A 10,574-nucleotide genomic window follows, 5' to 3' on the forward strand; every position below is an offset into this window, starting at 1 on the left:
CTTCTGTGACATTAAACAACATTTGGTGTCCAGTACTGCGCTGGCCCTTCCAAATTATGATAAACCATTCATTCAAATGGTAGATTGTAAAAGCTATTACATGACCTCCGTACTTACACAACAATACTGTGATAAGCTAAGACCAATATCTTATTTTACGACTAAATTGGACAGCGTGACATGTGCATTACCGCATTGTGTCAGAGCAGTTGTGGCAGCCTCGATGGCAGTGGAGAGCAGTTCCACAATTGTGTTATTTCATCCATTAACTCTTAAGGTCCCACATACAGTGTCTGCTCTCCGATTGCTAACGAATATGGTGTTTTATCACCTGCAAGACATTTATCTTGCATGGCCATCTTGCTGTCACAACCACATTTAACTGTTGAGCGATGCACAACCTTAAATCCAGCCACACTAATACCCTTACCTGATGAAGGCACGCAGCATGATTGTCAGGAATTGGCTGAACAAACTGCTAAATGCAGAGGTGATTTGAAAGATCAACCGTTAAGTGACGGACAGGTTCTATATGTAGATGGTTCTTCAAAAAAAGATGAACTAAGGAAGATAAAAACAGGATATGCGGTGGTAACTGATACTATTGTGCTAAAAGCTGAGTCACTAGCGTCACATTACTCTGCCCAAGCTGCTGAATTAGTAGCATTAACCGAGGCATGCAAACTAATGATAAATAAAGATGTTACAATCTATACTGATAGCCAATATGCGTATTCCACAGTTCACGTGTTTGCGCAATATTGGGATAACAGAGGAATGATTACGTCAACAGGAAAGCCAGTAACACATGCTGAATTACTTAAACAATTATTACACGCAGTGCAACATCCACGAAAAGTGGCAATTTGTAAATGTGTTGCACATACATCTGGCACTGACAAGATTTCTAAAGGAAACGCATTTGGTGACAAAACTGCAAAAGAAGCAGCCTATAAACCATTTTTAGGTTTAAAAAAACAAATTGATGAACAAACCTTAGATGACCAAACACTAAAAGACATGCAACAACAACAAAGTCCACAACAAGAACGCAATTATTGGGAAAAACAGCGTGCAAAACTACAAAATGAAATTTACATTAGCACAGAAGGAAAACAAATACTTCCAAAGAACCTATTTAAATGGGCTGCTATATTGAGCCATGGTGTGTCACATGTCTCAACAGGAGGGATGGTGGCACAGATACATCGACACTTTACAACCTATGGTTTTAATTTATATTCAAAGAATTATTGTAGAGAATGCATGATATGTGCACGACATAATCCGCAAGGGCAATTGCGACCTACTAGAGGTAAATTTCCAGTGCCTACATACCCTTTCCAACGCATTCACATGGATTACATAGAATTAAGTCAAAGTGAAGGAAAGAAGTACTGTTTGGTTATCATAGATGCATTTTCTAAATGGATCGAATTATTCCCAACAAAATCACCTGATGCTCTGACGGTGGCAAAAGCACGATGTAAAGACATCATTCCAAGATATGGCATACCTGAAACCATTCACAGCGATAATGGGACTCATTTTGTAAATCAAATAATCAATAAAATAGGAACCATGTTCCACATCAATTTGAAAAACCATTGTGCTTACCGCCCTCAGAGTGCTGGTCTTGTGGAAAGAATGAATGGGACAATAAAAAATAGACTGAAAAAATGTATGGAAGAGACAGGAAGGTCATGGACACAGTGTTTTGACCTCGTTAAAATGTGCATCAACATTACAAGCACCACAGGTTTAACACCTTACGAAACATTGTTTGGAAGACCTTATAGACTTCCGTTGTTTAAACAAAAATGGGAACTTGATGACGAAACAAACTTAGCTGATTACATGAGAAAGTTGTTAGAGAAACAAAATAATTTAAAAGAATCTGCTGAAAGTAAACATGTTTCCCAGCAGGAAACCAAGTTGGTTGGACCGGGAGACTGGGTCCTAATTCGAAGCATCAAAAAGAAGCACTGGCATTCACCGAAGTGGGAAGGACCGTATCAAGTGTTATTGACAACTCCAACCGCCCTAAAAATAGCAGAAAGAAATACGTGGGTTCATTTAACACACTGTAAAAGAGTCATTTCAGCTGAGTACTCAAATAGGGAAGGTGAGCAAAAGTCTGATAACGGAGCGGGAGCAGATGTGTAGATTCTGAAAATGCTTGCTGGTCAGTGAAGAAAAAAGACACCAACCCGTTTAGTGAGAACTCAGCAGAATGGCACACCCTCGTTGGTTACGAGATTCGATAGGTTGTTACGTAGCAACTTTGGCTACTATGGTGTTGGTTTTGTTTATGTGGTACATGGGACGTCCCCCCCTGAACGATACAACCGATTTTTTAAATAGAAAATCAGCTACCAGCTGGACCAATATGACGAACCCAGTAATGGAACATTTTTAATCATTAACTTGTATCAAAAGGAGTACAGCTGATGATCAGAACTGAGCATGGCCTCCAAACGCGGCAAACCGGTTTAATATTTTGTGCCCCACAAAATCGAACTGCCTTAATCATAATTCCATATGCGGCTCTCACCAATGATGCTCAAGAGAATGGGCAGAATTGGCCCAGTTGGTCACTAGAAACAGCAAAAGAACATAGAAAGAAGTTTAACATAAGCAAAACGGCCCATAGTTTAATATTGAAATACAAATCAAATCACCTAGTGTGTTTGATGATGAGCTTGTGGGCATATTCTGGCGGAAGAGATCCCCAATTCCGAGTAGCATTGTGTTATGGGAACCGTGTTAAACCAGAAATGCCATTGAGAACTTCAAGGAAAGGTGGACAAATCTTAATTGTTAACAACATAACTACTGATGATTGGATCCTTGTTGTCACAGGAGTTTCAGGACAAAATAACAATTGATTACTATTGGTGGAACAAGCAGCAAATGTAACGAGAAAAGATTGTGTGGTTTGCATGGGTCCCAAGGCCTTTGTTGCGCATAGTTCCGGCACAATTATCACGAGATTGTATTATTCCATTAATGAACGCTACTGTACCAACTGAGAGGTGTAAATCATGGGATCCTATATATCCCGTAACAAAAGCAGACAAACACAAACCAATGTTTTCTACTTTAGTAGCACCGAGTAATTGTACTTGTATAAACATGATTAGTAAATGCAAAAAATTAGGACCACTGAACGATACACAGTGTAAAGTAACCTTAAAAGTAGGACCAAAGTTTATGCCAGTATCACGGAGCGACATCTGGTGGTGGTGTGGAGATGATAGACTGTTTGATAGATTACCTAAAGATGTATCTGGATTGTGCACTATTATCACTTTGATATTGCATGTGTCAGTATACCCTATGCCTGTTCAAGATTTAATGGAAAAAGCACCAATGTTGTTGTCCAATCTAGAACATAGACAAAAAAGATTTGTCCTAGCAGGGGCAAAATAATCCAACATACATCGACGCCATAGGTGTTCCTCGTGGGGTTCCTAATCAATACAAATTAGCTGACCAAGTTGCAGGAGGATTTGAGTCCCTCATATGCTGGTGGTGTACGATTAATAAAAATGTTGATAGGATAAACTATATCCACTTCAATGTACAGAGATTAGGAAATTGGACTCAGAGTGGGTTGGAAGCTGTGCATGAGCAGCTCAAGGCTACCTCTTTAATGACGTTCCAGAACCGGATAGCTGTCGACATGCTCCTCGCAAGAGAGGGAGGTGTTTGCGGTATGTTTGGAGAACAATGTTGTACATACATTCCAAACAATACTGCTTCAGATGGCAGCTTGACCAGAGCCATCGATGGTCTACGGATCCTCAATCACAAGATGAAGAACCACTCTGGTGTAGATACCTCCTTGTGGGACAGCTCGATGGACGTTTTTGGTAAATACAAAACCCTAATTTTACCAATATTGATATCAATTGCTGTTTTTGCAGCCATTCTGACATTGTGTGGATGTTGTTGTACCCCATGCATTCGGGCTTTAATCAGTAAATTAATCACCATCAGCAATACCCCCATGGAGAACCGTATGGAGCAGATGTACCCTTTACTGGTTGTTGATAATGACGATGATGATGATGATTTTGCTTTACCTGATTTGTTTCCTGATCCAGATGATTACGATGTTTAAACTACAACATTCATGTATGACAAGTTTACTCTGACTGTAAATGTATTTGTTTCATAAAAATGATTCTACAGTTAAAAATCGAAATGAAGTGACTGTAAGATGATGTGAGAATTTGTGCAAATACATGATAAACAGGAGCGAAATCTTAAATATATTGTAGAAGTTATCATTTATTTGCTTAGCTTGCATTAGTATTATGGACGATTTTGATGGTTGCTTGCTGACCGTGAGAGAAAGGAAGATGTCTCGCCTTCAAGAAGATGACCCAGTAGGAATCATCCGATAGAAGGGCGCCTTGACCAAGAACGTGGCCGGTGTTGGTCTCATGTCTTCACCTTGAAACCCTCCCCTTAGTGCAGGGGTGCCCAAACTTTTTGGCTCAGGGGCCACATTGCCGTAAAAAAATTGTCATGCGGGCCAGCATTAATTTTACATGCTACCGACGAGGGGAATGCTTTTTTGTATTTTTATTTTACTATGCTGTCTGCTGCTAGGTAGATCTTATAACTGCCTGACCTGGATAAATGAAGGTTAAAATAAAAATTAATGAAATGCAAAATAAAGTATTTTTATGAAATTTGACTCAAACTCAAACTTTATTCATTAGAATCAACAAACAACATGTTTGCATTAATGTGAAGGGTGATACTGAGATCTTGACTGCAGTAAATGGGGCAGGTCTGGCTCAAAAGCGGTGGTTTTAATGCACAAGATGTCACGCAGGTGGGAGTCACTTAGTCTTGTCCTCACGCGTTTCTTATTCATGTTCATGACTGAGAATGTCTTCTCACACAAGTATGTCGAGCCAAAAAAGCTCAACATTTTCTTAGCAAATGTATGAATCTCTTGGAACCTGTCTTTATCCAGCTGCTGGTAAAAGTTGACAAGAGGGAGTTGTTAGTACCGGCTGCGACACTCTGTGTCACACTGCAGCTCAATGAACTCCAGCTGCAGGTGGGCTGCAACGTCACTGAGATCCACGGAAACGGTTTGGTACATAGAACTTTTTGGTGAATAATACAATGGAGTTTTGTAGCTTTACCTCCTTCTTCGCTTACTTTGTTACACACTAGGGTTGATAATCCACTGTGCTCACCAACCATGGCAGGTGCGCCATCCGTAATAATCCCCGTGATTTTATTGAACTTTAATTTTATGTCATGTACGGCGGAACAAACAGAAGCAAATAAATCTTTCCCTCTTGTTTGGTCCTTAAGGCTCTGGAGGTCAAGTAGCTCTTCACGCATGTTCATTTCAATGTCCACTCCTCTAAAAAAAATCAGTAACTGAGCGCTGTCGGATGCATCTGTGCTTTCGTCACAGGCTCACGAAAAAAATTCAAACTCCACTCCTTTTGCCTCCAACTGTCTCTTAATATCAGAAGAAACTTCTTCGATCCTTCGTGACACAGTCCTACGAGCCAGAAAAACATTGGCGAACTGTTGCTTTTTCTCAGGACAAATGTTCTCCACCATTTTCATCACACAGTCTTTAATAAATTCACCCTCAGTAAAAGGTTTGCAGTGCTTGGCAATCAGCGTTGCCACCTCATAGCTTGCCTTTGTTGTATTTTCATTCGACTCACTGGCTCTTGTGAAAAAGTGTTGCTGTGCCGTTAAACCAGCTTCCAGTTGCTTCAATTTTTCACTGCATTCGTTCCCAGTTAGCTTGTCGTAATTAGCATGTTCCGCCTGGTCGTGCCTCTTTATATTGAACTCCTTGAACACAGCCACAGTCTCTTGGAAAATTAGGCAGACGCAGTTGTTTCTAAACTCAGTGAAAAAATATTCAGACTTCCATTTGTCCTGGAAACGTCGGCCCTCGCTATCAACTTTCCTTTTCTTACTTCCAGTTGCCATTTTAGAAATGGGCAAAAAACAGATCATGCGCAAAACGGCCCCACGAGAGTTCAGCCACAAGTTTACTGCCATCCTGTGGTGAAATATAAAATTGCGCGTGCATTTTGTACTGCCGGGCCACATATTATTGGTTTTATGACAGAGGCTTCGGGCCAGTGGAAATATGAACACGGGCCGGATTTGGCCCGGGGGCCGGACTTTGGGCATGTCTGCCTAGGTATGTTGTGTCTTGTAGCTTAGTATGTTATGTCTTGTAACTTAGAAACCTCCCTATTTCAAATAAATATAGGAGCGACGGGAGAGATTGTTTAGAGCGTGATGGGAGACTGGATCCGAGCAATCTCTCATACGTCCTCCTCATGAGCAAATGAAACCAGCGTCTTCATTCTTTTTGTGTCTATTTTTATAGGTGTTTGGTAAGATAGATCCAACACCAACTTCAAAGGCTAATCGCAAATGCATCCTCCAAGAAAATATTAAGTACAATATTTTTCTGTTTTTATTGTCCAGTTCTGAATTTGAAGTTAGTTCATTCTGTGTTGTGACATAATCCCCAACATCGCTCTGTCGCTTAATACAGTTAACATTGACATCTGTAAACTATTTTGATAATTGTAGGCTTGTTTCCTAATTCATATAAAATGTACTAGCGGATCAACTCTTGTCGCCGATGTTACGTGTGCTTCATGGTTCCACTGGGACCACAACCAGGGCCACGACCCGCAGCACCTCAAGGCGAAAATACAAAAGACCAGTGCAACAAATACAACACGGGCTGGTCTGATGAGCAAAAATGTTGCTTAAACGTAAGAGTAACTATGTCCGCTCCAGAGGTAGGTAGAGTATCCAAATATTCTACTCAAGTAAGAGTACTGTTACTTGACAATAATGTGACTCAAGTAAAAATAAAAAGTAACCCTCCAAAAAATTAGTTTACATGAATGTGCAAATTCTGATGTTGCTGTGAGTGTGTGTGTGTTAAAACATCTGCAATTTACTGCACGGTGTTTTCTAAAGTTGTAAGTGAGCTGAAATATCCACGTTTGGGCAGACAGTGCCAGACAAATACTGCAACACATGAAAGCTGTTGTTTTTTGTTCGTCTAAATGTAAACAAGAGTAGCGCGCCGTTCCCTCCATGGTAACGACGACCTTCCCAACATGGCCGCCACGTAGGCACGACAATCAGCCGGGCTGGTTTATCTCATGTAAATACCTATGCCCGGGAAGCCCAATAGAAGACATTGTGTGAGGTCGTGTTACTTTCTTGTGTCGTTTGATTGGTGAACTAGACTTAAATGTCACTAGCGCTTAAACTGGATTAGCGGAAACAGCGCCCGATGCGGAAGTCGTAGTCTCGCGCACAAAGTCGTTGATAAATAAGCAGTAATTGATTAGTAGAGAGCGATATTTAGATCATTGTTAAACTCCAGTCCACCTCCGCAATAAGTCAAATTGACGAAATAGAAAAACCTTATTTAAATACAATCAAATTCTGCAATATAAAGTGCCGTGAAAAAGTGTTGGCCCCCTTGTCAAATTCTTATATTTTTGCATAGTTTCCCCTCTTTAATGTTTAAGATCATCAAACAAATGGAAATATCTGACAAATATAGCCCAATGGAACTTAGATTGCTCTTTTTAAATGGTGATTTTATTTATTAAGGAAAAAAAATAAATCAAAGTTACCTGGCCCTGTGTGGAAAAAGTAATGGCCGTCTAAACCTAAAAACCCGTTGGGCCATACTCAGCAGCAACAACTGAAATCAAGCATTTTCTATATTTGGCAATGAGTCACATGTCTGTTGAGATATTTTGGCCCACTCTTCCTTGCAGAATTGTTTGATTTCAGCAAAAGTGGAGGGTTTTCAAGCATGAACCGTCTTTTTGAGGTCATGCCACTGCATTTCAATTCAAGTCTGGACTTTGACTAGGCCATACCAAAACCTTCATTTTGTTTTTTTAAGCCATTCAGAAGTTGCCTTGCTGGTGTGTTTTGGATCACTATCCAGCTGCAGAACCCTAGTGCGCTTCAGCTTGAGGTCAAAAACTGATGGCTGAACGTTGTCCTTCATGGTTTTCTGTTAAAGAGCAGAATTCATGGTTCCATCAACCACAGAAAGTTGTCCAGGTCCTGCAGGAACTAAGCAGCCCAAGACCATCACACTACCATCACCATGTTTGACTGTTTGTATAATCTGTTTTTGAAATGCTGTGCTCCATTTATGCCAGATGTAACCAGTCACACACCTTCCAGAAAGCTCAACCTTCATTAAGTCAGTTCATATAATATTCTCCCCAAAGTCTTGGGAATCATTCAGATGTTTTTTTTTTTTTTTTTGCAAAAGTAAGACGAGCCTTTATTTATTTTTGGTCAGCAGTGGTTTTTGCCTTGGAACTCTGCCATGGATGCCATATTTGCCCAGTCTCTTCCTTATTGTTGTATCATGAACACTAACCTCAACTGAGGCAGGGGATGCCTGAAAACACTCCATGTTTTCTCCATGTGAGGATAATGGCTCTCCCTACTGTTGGAAACCTTTACTGACTGATAGATGTCAATTACTTTATTTCTCGACTGTTCTGGCATGCCTTTATGCCATTTTCCTCCCAAGTCCCAAAAGCATGCATGGTAGGTTAATTGAAGACTCTAAATTGTTAGGTATGAATGTGAGTGCACATGGTTGTTTGTTTATATGTGCTCTGCGATTAGCTGGCAACCAGCTCAGGGTGTACCCTGCCTCCTGCCCGCAGTTAGCTGGGATCGGCTCCAGCATACCCACGACCCTAGTGAGGATAAGCGGTGTTAGAAAATGGATGGATGAATGAATGGATGGATATTGTCCGGACAGATTCTGTTTAAGTGATTTCTTGATCGAACAGGTCTGGAGGTAATCAAGCTTGGGTGTGATGAGTGATAATTAACCAAAAATTTTGATTATCCACAATTAATTCATGTTTTAACAATGGGGGTAATAATGTTTTCACACAGGGCCAGGTAACTTTAAATAGTATTTTTTTTCCCTGAATAAATGAATTCACCATTGGAAAAACAGCATTTTAGGTTCACTTGGATAATATTGTTTAATATTTACATATTTTGATTATCTTAAAGTGGGGAAACTATGCAAAAACTAATTTGAAAAGGGGACTAATACTTTTTCACGGCACTGTAATTTGTACTTCTCTGTGGAAAGTTCCCACTGGGAGCACTTATTAAAAGTGCATATACGTGAAATGCCATTATGAAAAAGGTTTTGAACAAACATAACCTCTAAAACGGTTCAGTTATTACGAGTTGTTAAACTGAACTATGTAAAATTGTTTGAGACGTCAATGTTGTGTCAAGATGCCAAACAGAAAAGGAGAAATTCTAACTTTTTTATTTTTCTTAAGTTCAGCAGTTTATTAGAAAACATAACTCTCTTTTTATTTACTTGCTCTTATTGTGAAATGCAGCCCTACTTTTATTCAGTAAATGAGAGAACATTACACTGTTGTGGCTCATATGTTTAATTACCAGGGCAGAATTTGTAAGATGTGCACAATTCTTGATTATGCGCTCATATCATATCAGTGGCAAAAAAATAAAATAATACTCTGAAAGGTTTGGGGAAAATATATAATTCTCGAAAAAATTGCAACTGTGGCAGACAAACACAGAGAGAGAGAGCGCAAGAGCAATGGATAACACAAAAATATTGTACAAACAATAGAAAGTAACAGTAACAAATGAAATAAAAATCTGCAATATAGCGGGACTGCGAAGCAAGAACCGTGATGTAGCAGAGGATTACTGTATGTGAATTCTGTGATGATAATTTGCAGGGATTCATTCATTGTTCCAGGGCTGTTTCCATGACATGTGCATCCCAGGACTCACATAGTCTCAAGTGTAAAATGATCTATGCATATCCAAGAAGGCACCCCATTTTTCTTGGTAAACGTTTTTTTTTGTATTTTAAACAATGTATATTAGTATTAATGCAGACTGGAACATTAGCCATCCAAACCTCTCCTCCTTCATCCTGATAGGCAAGATTACTGTTTTCTGCCTTCATCAATGCTATTGAATAGTTTTCATGTTGAAAAGATCCGATGTAAAAGAATCTTTCGTTTGGAGATGTGAAGAAATTTTTAAAAATATATACTTTTGCTAAAAGCTGATAAACTCCTCTCACGGCCACTATGTCAACCCCAGTGTTTCCTGTCCTGACTTGTCCTGACATGTTCGGGGATGACCATGCGTGACCTTACTCAAAAACATTTTATTGTTTTGCAATAATGGATTTAATTATACCACATGACACGTCAACCCAAGTGTTTCCTAACTTGCCCTGACATGTCTCCAGGGATGACTGTACGTGACACTGTCTGATGGCCCGTGACTCTTGAAAGTACCGGTTTTATTGTTTTATGACCCTTTGAAGTGCCGGATTTTATACCACGTGATACCTTTGTTGGCCCATTAAAGTACCAATTTCATAGGATGTGATACTTTTTGAGTTTTACAGCCCTTGAAAGTACCATTTTTATTGTTTTATAACTCTTTAAGTGCCAGGTGACCACTCATGACCTTTTAAAGTACTG

General features: G+C 39.7%; 1 protein-coding gene across 3 annotated transcripts in view; it reads right to left on the bottom strand.

The window, feature by feature from the left end:
- LOC133414344 (zinc finger protein 646-like) overlaps positions 1 to 10,574 on the bottom strand; it is a 115,196-nt gene that overhangs the window by 43,100 nt on the left and 61,522 nt on the right. The window lies entirely within an intron of this gene.

This window comes from Phycodurus eques, chromosome 16, assembly GCF_024500275.1.
Source record: "Phycodurus eques isolate BA_2022a chromosome 16, UOR_Pequ_1.1, whole genome shotgun sequence".
Lineage (NCBI taxonomy): Eukaryota > Metazoa > Chordata > Actinopteri > Syngnathiformes > Syngnathidae > Phycodurus > Phycodurus eques.